This window comes from Caloenas nicobarica, chromosome 5 (genome assembly GCF_036013445.1).
Source record: "Caloenas nicobarica isolate bCalNic1 chromosome 5, bCalNic1.hap1, whole genome shotgun sequence".
Taxonomy (NCBI): Eukaryota; Metazoa; Chordata; class Aves; order Columbiformes; family Columbidae; genus Caloenas; species Caloenas nicobarica.
The window spans coordinates 10,516,799-10,533,365 of NC_088249.1; positions in this window are offsets into that span (position 1 = coordinate 10,516,799).

Below are 16,567 nucleotides of genomic sequence, written 5' to 3' on the forward strand. Positions count from 1 at the left end.
TTCTGCTCATTTGAGCATGGAGGAGTTTCTTTGCTTTAGAATAATATGAGGGAATTACTGGGAGAGCTGGGGTTTGGAGGCAGTACCTGGGGCCCAGCTAGGGATCACGTTTGTGCTTCTGCTGGCAGACCTATGAGAGGAGAAGGTGTCCCTGATGCTTGTGCTGAAAGCAAAGGAAAAGTCTGTTTTGAAGGTGAAGGAAAACCTTCATATTCTCCAGAACTAAACCTTTGAAGGTGCTGCTTGGCTGGGAGGACAGAGTTGTGTATTTGGAAACAGATATATAGCAGAAAAAGTTTTGTCTGCAAAGTCTGATTTTATATCTCTTACAGAGTTGCCTCTCTTGCAACATTGAAGGTATTTTGCAAGGCAGTACAAGTTTTGTAGTGGATTATGTTGAATTTGTAGGTTGTAAATCAGAATTTGCTGCTTGTTTGGTATGTTTTGCCTTTAGCTCGAGTACAGCTGGTGCAGACTGCTTAATAAAAATACAGGGATTACCTTTTGTAATGAAGCAAATAATACATGACTGCAACGCAGTGCCAAAGTCTTTGAATGCTCTGGTGGTTTGCAGCTCAAATATTTATAGTACTAAAGTAAATTATTTACCAAACTGAGAAAAAAAAAAAAGATGGTACTTAAAATAAGAAAAGAGAGGCAGAAGCTTTGTTCTGTGGTTTGCACATGCCAAGTGTTCTGTATGCTTAAGCTATTACATAGACTAGCAGCAATATTAAAATAGCTGGTAACACACATGATTTTCAAGAGTGGTGTAATGAATCAGGTCTGGTTTTGGCCTATGGGGATTCTGTGATGGCTACTAAAAGCTGACTTGAACCACTAATAATGTCTCAGTCTACCAGTCTACCCATGTACCTGAATGTCAGTGTATTTGGAATTATCCAGGGGGTTCAGGAACAGGTAGATGGGGCTGAAGAGACAGGCAGGTGCATACACACATACAGATATGCACACCACAATCACATAAATCTTGCTTGTTTCAGAAACAAGGCTAAAAATACCCTTGAACATGAATCCAGGTCAAACATGGTGTTGAGTGTAAAGTCTAGCATGATTCGATTGACCTAATGTAGATTTTTCTTTTTGGGAACAACCCAGGAGACGCACTGAAGGCAGAGCTTTCTTACAAGGATATTACTGCCTTGAACTGTTTTCAAAATTGGTTTTTGAAAGGTATTAAGACACACAGTTGGGTCAATGAATGCTCAAATGCATAATGGAGGCTCAATTTTGCCTCGAAGGTCAAGGATGTTATTTTAAGCCTCTTTAAGAAACAAATCTTGTCTGGATTGGTTGATTTTGAGCTTTTTACTTGTGATAGGTTTAGGAAACAAGCTTTCCTAGAACAGGCTTCACAGAGTTGAAGTGATCTGAAATAAATGCTAATAACATGATTTGTGGCTACCACACTCATCTAGGAAACTAGGGTACCAACAACTGGATCAGATTATGTGGTAGCTGTGAACATTTTGGCACTGTAACTCTTTCAACCCTTGATTTTAGGATTCTAAAATGATTGTGTGCATATAAGCGAGATCACTGGTGTAAAGTGTTATTCAGCCCCTGGGAGTCTAATTTATCCTTATTTCACTAGTGTCCTTAACATGCCTTTTTTTTAAGTTCAGCCTTATTTGCGCGAGTCATTTTAAGCACAGTAGCATTTTTTTGCTTCAGTGCCTGATGTAGTCATGGGGCATTTGAATAAGCTGTAACTTGCGGTTGTACAGTTCTCTGAGAATTTTGTATCTACTACGTCTTCTCCACACTAAAGAACACAAAGCAGGACTTCTTAAAGTTGCTCACAACCACTCCACCCTGTAAAACACGAGATACTCAAGAAGAATACACTGGCTGTTTTCAGTGTTGTTTTGCTGCACCTCACCCACGGTTTTTAATCATTCCCATGAATGATTTACTGTTCCCTTTCTATCATGTTACTTTTTCATTGTTGTCTCCTGCAGGCAAAAAGCTTTCAAAGCGTTCTTCAGGGTTTAATGTATTGTTTGTCCTAGATATTGGGCATGACTTATTCAGAAATCTGTAATAAATACGCAGCTCCTCTCCTTTCTGATTGTTTGCACAGTCGACAGATTAATGGATGGCTAGGTGATGGATGAGTTCTTCGTTCTAGATTAAGTTAGGGAGGGTGTGTGGGCGCAGGTGGGATCTCAAAGGTCATACGTGAATGCTTGTGAGCTCATTGAGTCCATGGAGATGCACCATTTTATACCAGTGGATAATATGCTGGTTTAACTCAAGGACTTTAATTCTGGGATGTCTTTCCTGGTAGCAACTTCGTGCACTTATCCCTGATTATGGCATATAGATATAATACTTCTGTTTTCAAAGATGTATGCTTATAAATGGTTATTTTTAGTTTGTAGACATCCAGTTCTTTTGATTAGTAGCACCTACTATGGCTGAAGAAGACCCTTATTTTCCCTGCTTGCTTTTTTTCCTGGTGCGCTGAGACAAGGAGTGCTGTGACAAGGGTTTGGTAGTTTAGTCTATCTGCTGCGAGGGTAACTCTCTGTGCAAGTCTGTGTGCTCTGGGGGACGTTTACTAGCACACAGTTGATAAAACTTTTTTTTTTTTCATTTTATAGGTAACAAATCTCAGTGCCGCTGCTGCACCCACAGAGACCTGCACGGAACAGCTGAGTCACACAGATGAAGCTTGAAATATCTCCCCTTGCAGATGTGAGGGAGTCCCATCACTTCCTCTGCAGAGAGTCCTGGGCTGCTGCATTCTGCGCCCTGCAAAACGTTTGGGTGGGCAGGAGGGAGAATGATTTGGCCCCTGCACCTTATCTGGCAGCGTGCCAATTCTGGAGGCATATGCTGTGACGTGTGTGGGCAGATTGCTCACAGCTTACTCAATTCCTGGAGCAGCAGGGAAGCGGGCAAAGTACGGTGGGCTGCCAAGTCACAGTCTGCTCGCTAGATTGCTTGAGAGTCAGCACAAACCTCCTTATCCCCTGCTATGGAGTAAACTGCTCAGTAACATCTCATCCTAGCAAAGGTCTTAAAGAGGCAGTTCTCCAGCTAACTTCAGGTTGTGGCAGATTTGCCTGACTTTTTGCCTGTTTACTTATTGTGCTCCAGGTCTGCAAACAGTGCTGTGTTTGCCACAGCGATTCCAACCTGTGTATTTCTGCTGAGAGATCTTTGGAAGATGTGATCAGTTTTGGGGAGGTTTGTCTCCCAACATCTGTGGACTCTGCACAGGGCTGTTGCACAAGAGGCTGTGCAATATTTTCTTCCAAAAATCCTGCTAATGAGAACAAGTGAATCAAAGGAGAGTTATTAGTCACGGGTTTCCCATAGCTGTTTCTTTCAAGGTGCACTGACTAATGGCTGCTTCTCAACAAATAAAATGAAGTGAAATTCTTAAGCCTTTACTCACCAGCTAAGCTTCAGCCATTTGCTCTGAGCACTTTTCAAAGCTTGGCATGCATCATTTGCATAGGAGGGCTGTGCCAGAGCTGTGAAAAGCCCTGTATATCTTAACTCTTGTCCTGTGGCTTATTTCTTCCCCGTTTCCCACTTACACTAACTATGTTTAAACCTTTGTCGAGGGTCTGTCAATTGTGCGCAGTACATGCAAAGGCATTAAGGATGGACAGGATTCTGTTTTTAAATCCTTCTTTGAAAATCACTTCATAGTAGGTCCTTGGAAGAAGCTCCTGGTTTGTTTATTTTGATTTGTCCTTTGGCTGTGGCCGGACACCCGGTCATGGGTCAAAATCTCACTGGCCGTGTACCAGCACAGAGCAATTTGCAGCTCCATGTAAGTGACTTCAGTTCATTTTGGCCATATCTCCCCGGCAGTTTCCAGAGCCAGTCATCTGTGCTTCAGCTGATCTGAACTCTGGCTCGCCTGGCTGAGCCTGCCAAGAAAAGCATTAGCTAAGCAGAAACAGCTTGTAGCTGGGGGCAAAGGTGAGCATGCATTAAGTATCCACATCTTGACACAGAGAGGATGCAGCTACAATCAAAACAAGGGAAAGGGGAGTGGGCAGACAGACAGCCGCCTGAGGTGACCCAGGAGTGCATGCCACACTGCTTGCTGAGAAAGGCTTCTTTGTCTCCCTGCACTATGCCTGCCTGTTTTGACTGAGATGCAGAACAAATTCAAGAAACCCACCTATATGGCCTTCATGACATTTTTCTGTTTCGTGGCATTGCTTTGTTGTGCTCAGAAAGGCCTTGAATGTGTCAGACCATTGTGTGCACCTCAGCCCCAGCCAAGCCGGGATATTTGCACAGCTGGCTTTGTGGTTCCCCTCTCCCTAATGTGCAGGATGGGGGATAGAGCGGGTGTCTGAATGCTGGGGCACCTTTCTGACAAGAGAATTCACTGCTGCATCACAGCTGGGAGACTGGAGGAACAGACTGAAGTTCTTCTTCTGTGTCTAGGAAGGAGCAAGGAGCAGAGGCGGGGAGGAGACCTTTGACCATCACCTACCCCTTTAGCACTGCCTGCTGCGTCTGTGTAATCCCATGTCATATAGCGTGACACTATTCATATTGCTCCCCTGTTCCTATTTAGATTAAAGCTTGACCACTGTGAGCTGCATTTCCGGACGTTATTTTCGGCATTTTCAATGTGATGAAGCCTCACTCTGGCAGAATTCCTGCTGTGTCCATGAGCATCCCTTAAAGAGGCAGGACGACGTTTCTAGTCAGTTTTGTGAGAAATAGTCTTATCAGAGTTCTGGGACTTCACCTGGATATGTAGAATCCCTTCTTGTTCTGACAAGGCTTTACCACTTTGGTAAATTCTGTCTATAACATCCCCCCACCCATGGACTACAAATGACATGATAAAATGGACTTGACTTACAGTTGCAACTGGTTTTCTTTTCAGACTGTCTTTCATATCTATTTTGCAGTGACGAAATGGTTGGACTGTGGGCCTTGAAACTGTAAGACTGAACATTAGAGATACCAGTTCTGTGTTTTCCTGAACTTTGGTAGCATTCGAAAGATAGGGTTTATGACTTGACCTCCATATCCACCAAATGTCTGTTTGGCAAAATAATTCTCTGAGTGGCGTGTCCTGATTCTGGATTCAGCTCAGGTCTGCTTGGTGGGACTGTTCTGTGGGAAGAAGTAGCTAGTAGAGTCCTTTAGCAGTCCTGACTGCTGTTAGTGAGAGGCAATTCTAGCAACAGGAAAAGCCTGGAGTGTAATACTTATTTCTTTTAGTTACCCCTTACTTTGGTGACTGGCAGAGACAACCTCTAAGCCTATTGGCATGACAGTAACTTTGGTCACTTTCAGAAAGTTGAGACTACATGGGCTCAAAACCTCTCCCTTTGCATGGCAGGGCTGAGATAAGCCCCATGTCTGAGCTCTAATCCTGTGCCTTAGTTGAATTTTCCCAATTTCCTATTAACTGTGGAGCTTTAAAAGTTAAACAGCAAGCCTCTTCTCTTCAGGCCCTCTTCTTCTTTGTTGATCTCATGTTCGTTCTCATGCCATCTCCCTATGGGTAAAATGAAATGCCTTTTGCAGGTCACTGCTGCGTGTTACATTTATTTCCTTGGTCTTGCTTTCTCTGAGAGCATGAACTCAGCCAACCAACTTCTTATCAGTTTGACGGGCTGTGACTGTTGTCCTGGTGACCAGCGTAGCTGCACTATCATCATGTACAGAAGGCAGGGAAAGAGATGCCTTGACCTGTGGGCGTAGCTGCATGTGTGCATGAAATGCCAGTAAGTCACTGGGATACGTGAAGATAAGATGCAAGTCTTGGTCTATGTATGTGAAAGATGAAGCAACAACAAAATGGAGAAGCATGCAAAGTTAATAGCTATAAAAGAAGAAATTAGAATGCGTGTAGGAGTTGCAAATGCTCAACTTTTCTTGGCATGTGGTCTGTGTACCAGTCATCTAGAGCATTTGTATTTGAGAGCTGCATGCCCGCCAGCCTGCTGTCTCTTTGCCTTTCTATCTTTTTCTGCCCACTCCCCCATTTCTTCCATTTCTTAGGTTTATGGACAGGAGAAAGAGTAATGTTAGTAACACTTCTGAGTCACGTTTTCCATCCAGACACAGCATGCTTAATCCACTCACATACACATTCCTGAACAATGTCGACTCCAATTCAGTAATCACTCACATGAATTAATCAGATTGATTTTGTGGTGCCCTGTCACAGATTATCTCCTAGGTGCTAACGGAAAGCCCTGCTTTGAACAGCGTACGATCCAAGCGGAAAACAAGGAGCAACAGATGGAAAGAGATGGGTGAGGGAGCACAAAGAAACAGTGAGACATCATTACTCAGCAAATAGGCAACAGTGTCAACTCACCAGCTGTCTTAACACTTTGGACAGCTTTCACAGGCTCTGCAGCATGTTCTTGTTTTAGCATTGGCTGGTTTGCTTAGATATTGTCAGCTTTCAGCCTTCAAAGACAATGTGGGATGGGGTAACCTAGATAAAACCAGATCCTGGCTAGTACAGGCTACATGTTAGTTAAGGGATAAGAACATATTCAGGTATTTTACCTTTGAAAGGCAGGTAATGAGCCTGCTGGTTTCTGTGCTGAGTGGGGACAGCTGTAACCTGCTCATGTGCCCCGTGTTACATGTGCGGTGGCATGGTGGTGTAGCCATGGCTGCTATGGGGAGGAAGTGTCCTGTTAATCTCCAACCCAACTAATCTTCCATGGCTAATTGAGAGTTGAATATGGTCGGTTTACTGTAAAAGCTGGCTTTTCTGAACACTCATTACCAGGCAGAGCTCCACAGACATCAACAGTCCCACACTTGACCCAAAATCATGGGAAGGTACATCTAGTCTGCTGCCTGTCTTGTTTTGCTTATATATCTATGTCCTTAGCATTGCCCTTGCCTGTGTTTGCTTATCTGTGGCCTCCAGACGCCTTGCAGCAGATAGGATGCTCCTCTAGACCTGCCCACTCTGTGCTTACAGCTGTGTATCTCCAAACAGCCTGTGTGTGGGGGGGTTTCGGTGGGAAGCATTGGGAGGGAGAGCCGATGCAGCAGATCCGTCTCCTGGGATAGTCTCTATGGCGATGCTTCAGGGTAGGCTCTGTTCCAGTGGTGGTCGGTAGGGACAAGGGATATGCTTGTGAACAACATGAGTCAGCCCTCGTGTCAGAGCTGGTGGTGAAAGGTGTCACATCTCCCGGCTGCAGCATCAGAGCCCTGCTGACTAACGAGGAGAGGCTTGAGGATGTTGTGGGATGGAGCTTCTGTCATGTAAAATTCATGGTGCTAGCAGGCCATCTTAAATAAAACATGACCCTTTCTGGAAAAGACTCACAGTCTTCATTTCGTGCTTGTAAAACAAAAACACAAAGAAAGGATGTTTGAAGAGTGAGGGAATTAAGGACTGTGTTGTGTGTGCCAGTCTGATGTGACACTGAATCTGCTCTCATAGCAGCTTTACCCTGGAATGACACATGCATGTTGCCCATGAGGATATGTAGCACTGAGGGGAACATCACTTTGGTTAGAGGAGGAGGGGACTTGTGCTTTCTGATTAGCAGAAACAGAGGAGTTGTGTTACCACTGCGACTGCTTCAGCTTCTGGGGTGGCTCCTCGAACTTCAGTGACACAAGGCATGGTGCTGGTGGAGATGGAGCAGACCTGGAGCAGCTCTTTTGTTATGGGACAGCTGATGACCTGGCTCCCATTACACTTCTCCTTCTGCTTTTTGCTTACTTGCCCACCTGTGCCTATTGTCCTGCACTCATTAGTACTTCTTTTGTTACTGAGATCAAACTGTTTTTCTTGTGCTGCTCATAATCTTCCTAGATGTTGTGTATACTGAAATTTCTAAGGGACTTGTGAAAGTCCTGTGTACCTTGAGCCAGTAAAGCATGATTATGTGGCCCTTCCTTTGTAACATGAGTTCTGCCTCTTATGGGAAACCTGATAAATGAAGAAGCTGCTATTGTTTGCTGTTGTCACAGAAGGCTCTTGAGGTAAGTGGGAACCTGGCACTAACGACTAACTGCGTAATTTCAGGAGGTTAACTTAAATGTCTAGAAAGCAGGTTTTGCTACTAACAAATGCAGAGAATGCTGCCTTCAGTTCTTTTTCAAGGCAATATTAGTTTGCTGGTTTTAAGAATGAAACAGAGAATGTATGTGTCTGACTGATAAATTACGTTTTATTTTTGTATGAATTGATCCCAAAAAAGCACAGTTACAGAAGATTGAGTGCAGCATCACATGCAATGTGTTGCAGGTGATAGGTAGCAGAAGTGACCCATGTGCGAGTCTTATGTGATGGATGGAACAAAAATGGAAAGATTGGGGTATAAAAAGCCGTCTTTGTGATGATTATCCCAAACCACTGGTTTTCCTGTGAGCATCGTTAGCATCCTGTGGCATCGCAGTGTTAGATGATGACACAGTGACGCTTGCCTGACCCTCTAGCGACCTTGTATCACCCAGGCCATTCCAGCAAGTTTGCACGATATGACCCATGTTCTGAAAACACCCCTGAGCATCCCTGCATATGATTCTCACTGCCCCTGAAACATAGAGTTGAGCTCCCACGCTGTGGTGCATGTAAGAGGGCCTGGCCTTTCCCCATTCATTTGGGCTGTTTCTGTTTGCAGGAAAATCTACAGTTGCCTGCCCTGCGTGAAGGATGTAGGTTGTGTAGCTTTATCTACAGTGCATACCTAGTGCTCTGTGACAGCATGGCCTTTGCTGGAGAAGGAAATGTTATTTATAGTTGGAAGTTGAGTTGGGTCTGGTCCGGTTGTCTTTGTCTCTGCCTATGTTGTTTCTTTTGAGATTCTTGTTTCTTTTTGGGAGGACTCACCTAGACAGTACCAGCAGTTAGCTCAGGGAGACAGGCAGACTGGAGTGGGAGCTTCAGGGCTTAAGGTCAATTAGAAAGAACAGAAGGGTAAACAGCTTTTCCAAATTTGAGTGTATGCAGCATGTTGGTGGATTGCCAAAGAGGCAGCCAGGACCCCAAAAGGGCCCTGATTCCTGGGACAGCATTTCCTGGCCAGAGGCAAAAAAGGTGTCAGCTAGCACTGGGACCTCCCAGCCAGCTCAACCCCTTCCCTTTACCCCGTGCCAGGAGCAGCCTGTCCCCATGCTTTCATCCTCTCGACATCAAGATCCAGTGTTACTTGCACAATTTAGAAGCCAAGAGCCAGCAGTGTCTCCCAGCCATGCAGAAGCCCTGGTGTGGTGGTGTCCTGGGGAGGTGGGCAAGCAGGGTTCCCATGCAGGGCTCCCCTCTTGGCAAGATGAGCTGGTGCAGCAAGCAGCTTTTCTGGGGCTGTTGCCAGATATGCAACTCCAAAAGGCACGGGACTCATTGGCCGTACAACTGACCCCGTGCCCTCATAGACCGTATACATCTGAATTTTTTCATGTGATTGGAAAGTCAGAAGACCTGTGAGCCTGGGGACTAATTTCTGACACTTTTTTTAGTGGTTAATTTGTGGAAATTTAGGCTATGGTTTATCTGTGCTGAAATACATATATCGACATCCAATCTACTCATTCTGAATTCCTTCTCTTGTTGATGGAGAGAATTAGGCAATGCTGGTATGCTGCTTGACTGGCCTGTTTTAAATGTCTACATCCGCTTGAGAAGAAGGGCACTGCCTAGACCTGTACCTTTTTTATGGTTATAAACGCAGTCTGGATTATCAGCAGAGATGTAGACTTCTTCACACTGGCCATGCAAGGTTAGTAAAAGGATTCACATCCCCAGAACTTGAACCACCTGTTAACTCACACACTGGGCAAAGACTCTGGATTCCCCAGACGGGTCAGATGAAAACCAGACTGGTAGAGACCTGAATATAGAGGGTCTCTCTTAGGTCCCAGCCATAGGGGCCATCTGCCCGTTGAGGGGATCTGCCTTGGCTTGTTTGTCTGATGAATGTCAGTCAGGGTTGTGACCACTAACCTGCTGAATAAAAAGCTGATACTAGATTTTGTTGCCTTGAGTTGAGTTGTTTGTGCCAAGGAGGTAAGAAAATACACTTGAATCTCTGGACAAGTTTTCTGTTGCTGAACTTGGCTCTTCTGCTGACTTTTGTCTGGCTGCTGAGATCTTGGGTTTACCCTTTCAGGAGTCGTGAAGATTTAAATGCAGTGTTTTCTATTATCCTTCAAACTCTGATTCCCCACCTCTCGTAACCTCCTGGCATCTTTTCTGCTCCACATCCTTGTCTCTTGTGACCTGCATCACTGTCTTGCCTTTTCATAGACTCTGTGCTCTCGTCTGGTTTGATTTTCTCACTGCTGCATGTGCTTTGTTTCATTGACTGCCAGGGCATGTCACCTGCAATGTCTCTTGATTGAGTCTGACTTTGTCTTTTAAAAAGAGGCCTGAGATCTCAGTAACCCACCCAAAGAACTAAAAAAACAAACCACCCCAAACAAGACAGGCAGGAAAATATACAGTGGATCTTTCTGTGCTCTCATAAATAAAAGTCAGACAATCACATGGTTTTCTAAAAATAACACCCATAGCAAGTGTTTCGTTAGGAATCATACCAACCTAGTCTGCATGTTACCCACATGCAAAAAATAAGTTGGTGAGGAAAACTGAGTTGCCCGATGCAGTATTTGCATTTGCTGAACCAGATCTGAATTGAGAGGTGGTTAATTAGATCTTGCATTCTCCTCTCGGCATCCCGTGGGGGGTTTCTGGGAAGGGGGATGCTCGCTGGCAGCATGGCCCTCAGCAGCCGCTTGCCTTCCGCGTGGGCTGGACGCGTGCGTTGCGCCTGTGTGGTGCGGTCAGCGGGGGTCTGCGTGGGCAGAAGTGCTCTTCTGTACACTCAGTCTGGGATGTTCGTATCTAGAGAAAGGGCAGAATATCTCTGTGATCAGAGGACCTAAATTTACGTGTATGAATTTAGCTTTCTGTCTCCATCTGTGGGGCAGATCAAAACATTTTGGTATCGAAGGAAACCTCCCTTGATTTCCCAGCTCCTGCCTGCCTCAGGGACCCGGTCTGTGCTCCTGTCCTTGTCCCTGCGACCAGCTCTGCAGCATAGCCCTGGGGTGGGAGCTGTACCTTGGGGTACACGACAGCGTCTTGCACTATCTGCTACCTGTCAGCTCCTTCTCATGCCACCTGGGGAGCTGCTGCTTGGGTGCTGGCCTGGACCTGGACCTGGAGCTGCTCCCTGTGGGCAGCTCAGTGTTAGAGGCAGCAGTGACGGCAGGGCTGGCATCAAGCTCGCATCCCTCACAGTGCTGGACACCCTTGAGGTCCACTGAACATCAGTCTGCTGAATATTATTAGTTAATATGAAAGGTTTCTGGGCCTGGCTTATGGAGGGGCCTGCTAGGATCTCAGAGAGATGAGGAATGTGACTGGAGACAAAATGAATCAGCAGCAGAGGCAGGAAGAAAAGGACGTGGGGGTCCTTACTCCAGGGCTGACCAGCCTTTCTGTCCTTCTGAGCCACATAGCACCATCATTATGTTATTGACTGCCACAAGATGCACTTCCCATCTCTTGGGGAACTGGCAGACAGTGTCCTGTGTGGTTCACATGGCATTGCCTCATCAAGGCCCCCCTAGCTTCCCAGGGGTGGTGGACGCGCGCTGTCTGCAGCTGGACCCCATCGCCAGCTCCGCAGACCTCACTGGCTGTTCTCCTCTTGGCATGGTGCGAACCAGCAGCCCTTGACCCAGCCCGGCCTCGCTGCCAGCACCCGGGGCCGGAGCTGCCTCCCAGCTGCCGGAGGGCCGCGGCTGGCTCAGGGGCGGCCAGCTGGCCACCCCGCCGTGCGGTCGTGTCCTCCGCGGCTTCGGCTCATCTCGGCCTCTCCATGGAGCTGTGGCTGCCTGGCCTGGCCCCATGCTGAGGTGCGGGCTGCAGTCCTTTCCTGACCCTGCAACGAGAGCAGAAGCGTGTCGGAGAGTGTTTTGTGCGGATATGGATAAAGCTCTTCTATGACTAATGGATGCCATCACTTTCCCTTAAGATTATATCCTCTTTTTTCTTTTACCCCTCATGATAAGCAATACACGGATTTCTGATTCTCTGAACAGCCTGGGTGCTGGGAAATGCTCTCATTCAGGCAGAGAATCTAGGTCAGCTGTTCATAAGAATAGATCATGCCTTCACTGAACGCAGCGGACAGGCCTTCAGCAGGACGGGCTGTTTTCCTGGCTTGTTTTGTTCATAATGAACTCCGAAAGTTGACAGGCATTTTGTGGACGGCAGCTATAGCTTCCTGCCAGCAGACGAGATGCAGGCATCACTAATTCAGTGCATCACAGGGAAAAATAGATAATATGAAATATTAGTTGTGATCTTAAAATATTTTTTTAACCTAAGACGAGACACTTAGTAATGAAGTTCTGTACCTTTGTTCAAGAGGATCTGATTTGTGAGACGTGAGATGCGTTTTGAAGATGGAGCTTAAATCTTTTTTCTGATTCCACACCTATAAATAACTGCTCTTACATATGGCATCTCATTATTTAATTGTATATGCAGATTAGGTAGCCATTTACATGCTGCCATCAATGACAGCAACTAATAGCACTGGGAGTTATTTCCAGTCGCATATGGCAATGCCAAAGGTTTTAAATATCAGTCAGTACCTGCCATACATATCAATATCTCTCCCCATCTCTTCCTTTCAAAAAATGTTCAAATAAATCAAAATCACAAACTACATCTGCTTCTTCTTGGAACTCGTGCCACAGCAGATCTGTTGTGTTATATATTTTGTGTAAGACTAGAGTCCAGCTTGCAGTTCCTGATTTCTCTGTGTGTGATGGCCCCCTGAGACTGGGAAGCGAGAGGAAAGAAAATGTTAATGTGCTTTTTCTCTGTTGTATTTACACATGCAAAGGATGGGGGAAGGCAACCTCAGACATGAAGGACTCGGGTCCCACTTGTACAGAGTGGGATCCATAGCCATTTTGATCCAGAAGATAGTTTACAGCTCTTTAGCTTTCCCTTTGCATAGACCTAAGTGGTTACCCAGGGTAGGTGAGTAGGAATCAGGGCTGGGGAGTGCTCAGTTCATCTTCTTATCCTCATCAACAAGATCGTGCAGTTAGCTTTTTTCTTGATGTAAAACAGGAGCATGAAAGCTTGTGTTTTTCTGCTGTTTTACCCATTTTGCCCACCTAGGGTGTATTTAACTGTGAACACTGTGGTAACAGCCAGAGAGACCTCAGTGAACATATAACCATTATTGGACTTGGAAGCTCCCCATTGAAACCTTGTGCAGAAAATACCATTAAAAACCTATTCATTCAAACAAACAGCTCCAAAGCAGCTGCCTTAAAATCCAATGATTCTGTGCTGTGTCAAGACCAACTGTATTAAATTGGTTTACAGTTTGTGTGTTTTTCAGACATTATTGACTCCAAGGCTTTTGTTGTCGTGTAGCCATGGTGCATACAAACACCACTCAACACCACTGTTTCATGCTCACTAAACAGATGTGTACTGCTAAGAGGCTGAATATTCTCTTTGAAACCAAAGGAAATAATCACTTAAATCCTTTGTTGGAGTGTGGCCTTAATGCTCTTTTATTAATCGAGTTTCAAGAGTCTCAGCTCTTGACAGCCAGTGAATAACATGTGCGGGAGATCGAAGTTCATAACAGTACGGATAACGTGCTTGTTCAGGATGGGAAAAAATAGTGGTTCCTTTTTTTAAAAAAGGAATTTGCTTGATAATTTAGAAACATCCTTACAAATTACCTAAATTTGGTTCCACATCTTTCTCCTTTGCAGGGAAGAAGTTGCTGTGAGCAATGAACGCTGGCAGAGCGGTTGCGAGGAAGGCGGCAGAGGAATGCTGCCAACGTGCTGGCAGTTGGTGCTGTGCAGCTCTTGGGAGCTGGGCTGGGGTCTCTGAGTCTTTATATAGCACTCCCTCCACTTTGCCAAGGAGTGGGAAGGGACAGAAAGATGAGATACATCCCGATACTGACAGCAGATGAATGCATTAGAAATACTCTGCCCTTTCCTTTACCTTGCCTGTATCTAATGCCCCACTCCACCAAGTTTAAACCCACTTCTTGTTTTGTCAGAATTTCTCTTGTTTTGTATTTCTTTCATTCCTGTAAAACAAGAAGGGGTCAGAAAATGTTGAAGACTCTGAGGGAGCTTCCACGTCACGTAGCAGTGATGAATTTTCTCATGCCATGTCTCCTCTAAATGTTTTTCTGGTTCAAAACCAGAAGAAAACACAGTGGTGCAGTGTAAATGTTTTATAACCATGTATTTGGAAGGTGTGCTGTATTCAGCTTGAACCCATATTGATAAAAATTTAATGCTTCTTTTTGTGCTTATGTAGAGTTCCTCCCCAAGGTATTTTTCTGCAACAGTTTCAGAGGACGATTAGCTCTCTCCCAGGACCCTTTTTGGTTCCTCTTTCTGTAGCAAACCCCTTACTATAGTAGCTAGCTGCAGTGTTTAGGGGTTGCAAAAATATTTAAAAATGGACCTTTTTACAGTGTCACGTGGCACGGATTATCCTGACTTTAACTTCTGGGTTATCCTGAGCTTTACGAGGGCCAGTGGCTGAACCAGCTCGCTGCTCACTGTGGGATGGGAATGGAGTTCCTACTCAGACTGTCTAGAAGTGACAACAGGAGATGCTAGGTGCTGAGTATTGCTGAAAATGTGGTTTATTTAGGTGTCTATATGAAAGCCGATCTTTTTTCTCTCATCTTCTCTCCTAAATAACCTGCGTGCCATGTCAGAGTATTCAGCGATGAGGATAAGGACCCTGAACTTTGTTGTAAATACATCCCATCCCAAATAACTTTTTTGGCAGTGCAGGTGCGTGGGGTGTTCCTGCCTTAGCTTCTACCCAGAGACAGCTGCCATGAATGCTGAGTGAAGAAATGGTTGAGTTTTGATCTAAATATGCCCAGTTCACCTCTGAGAGGTCTCTGGCTGTCCTGGAAGCCAGTCTGTAGTTATGATTTTCAGCCTGCAGATGGTATCTGGCAGATGTGCTTCTGGAGCCACGTCGGTACGGTGGGGGTGAAACATGGGAGACTGGAAATTACACAATCACTGGCCTCTTGTGGCAGCAGGAAAAACATGCAAATGATGCAATGTGGATTTTCAGTCCCAAATCTCTGCATATGCTGCACTGTGGAGGGCTGTCGGTACAGATCTGAGTAGGAAGTTTCCTGCAAAGTTGAACCTAAAGTTTTTACTGCTGGAAAGAATCTGTGTAAAAATGTACAGAGAAATCCTGTCAATCTAAGACTCAAATAAAATAATTCTAGGCTTTTCTGTCCAAATAGAGATGGAATATCCATAATACAAGCTTTCAAAAAAAACCAGCCCTCTGTATAAAATCATGCATCATCTTGAAAAGAGGCATGATGGTGGTTGAGGTAACACATTCTGTACTGCATTACCAAACAATATCCATAATTTATTCTTTTTAAAAAGCTCTTTCCATACCAAGGATAGCAAGCAGCTTTTAAGTTGCAGCTTTCCTCTGGCAGACCTGCCCCTGGAGCCTTCCTTGGATAACTCTTCAGATAGCTCTTAGGATTAGAAACCAAGCTGTTGGGTGGCTGCTCTTCCAGGGATGTGATCAGCGTGTAGCACTGCCGTGGTTTCTGTGGCAGAAACAATCCCCTCCGCTGCTGTGCGTTGACCGTGCAGGACTTCCCCAGTGCTGATGTGGCAAGCGTGGACTCTGAGGAACAGGAGATGAGGTGTGAAAAACTACCCCTGGGATATATTTCCTTTGTGTTTCCCTGATCCCTTATGAGGCAGAGAGGCCAGGTCACCTGTCCTTCCAGCCCCTCCTTGGCACAGTATACTTTGCAGTTTGGCAGAGGGTATATATTGTCTATATTGTTTATAAAGAGGTATATATGGTAGGAGAACACAATCAGACCGTATCTCTTCTTCACCTGCTACCCATGCAGGATTCCGGAGGCCCTGGGCAAACATAGATTTGTTCAGCCTGCCTTGCTTTAGGTATTTGAAAATTAATAAGTTTGCTTTGAAATATTTTATTACCCCATTTTTTGAGCCTGGACAAACTGTTTTTTAACTAGTCTGTATCATGTGCTGTGTCCTCTCTCTGGTGGATTAATTTTTCTCCCTCTTCCACTGATGCTGAAGGAAAGCACAAGGAAGCTGCAGTTACTACAGTATCCTGGGTCCTTGCTGGAGGCCTGCGGGGCAAAATCAGGGAGTGGGAATTCCCAGCTTGACCCAAGTTTCTTTACTGAAAGTAAAGACTTTGGGAAGTATTGCTTTAGTCTTCTCTTCCTAGGTGGATAGGATATTTTTAATGTAGGGATTTTTAGGGTCACTTTGAACATCACTCTTGGTAGGCTTTCTGCAGTTCATATTTAAAATTTTGGGGGTTGTGTGATTTATTTATCATTACTGTTGTCGCTGTCAAAAGGGAAAACATTTTCCCGAAAACAATGCTCGTTTTGCTCTGAAAAACAGAAAACAAAAAAACAGAATAAGGCAAAATCCCCAGGAATTAGCTAAAAATGTTCCAACGGAATGGCAAAGTAGGTTACTAATTAAGTGAAAATTGAGGTCAATTTGAAAT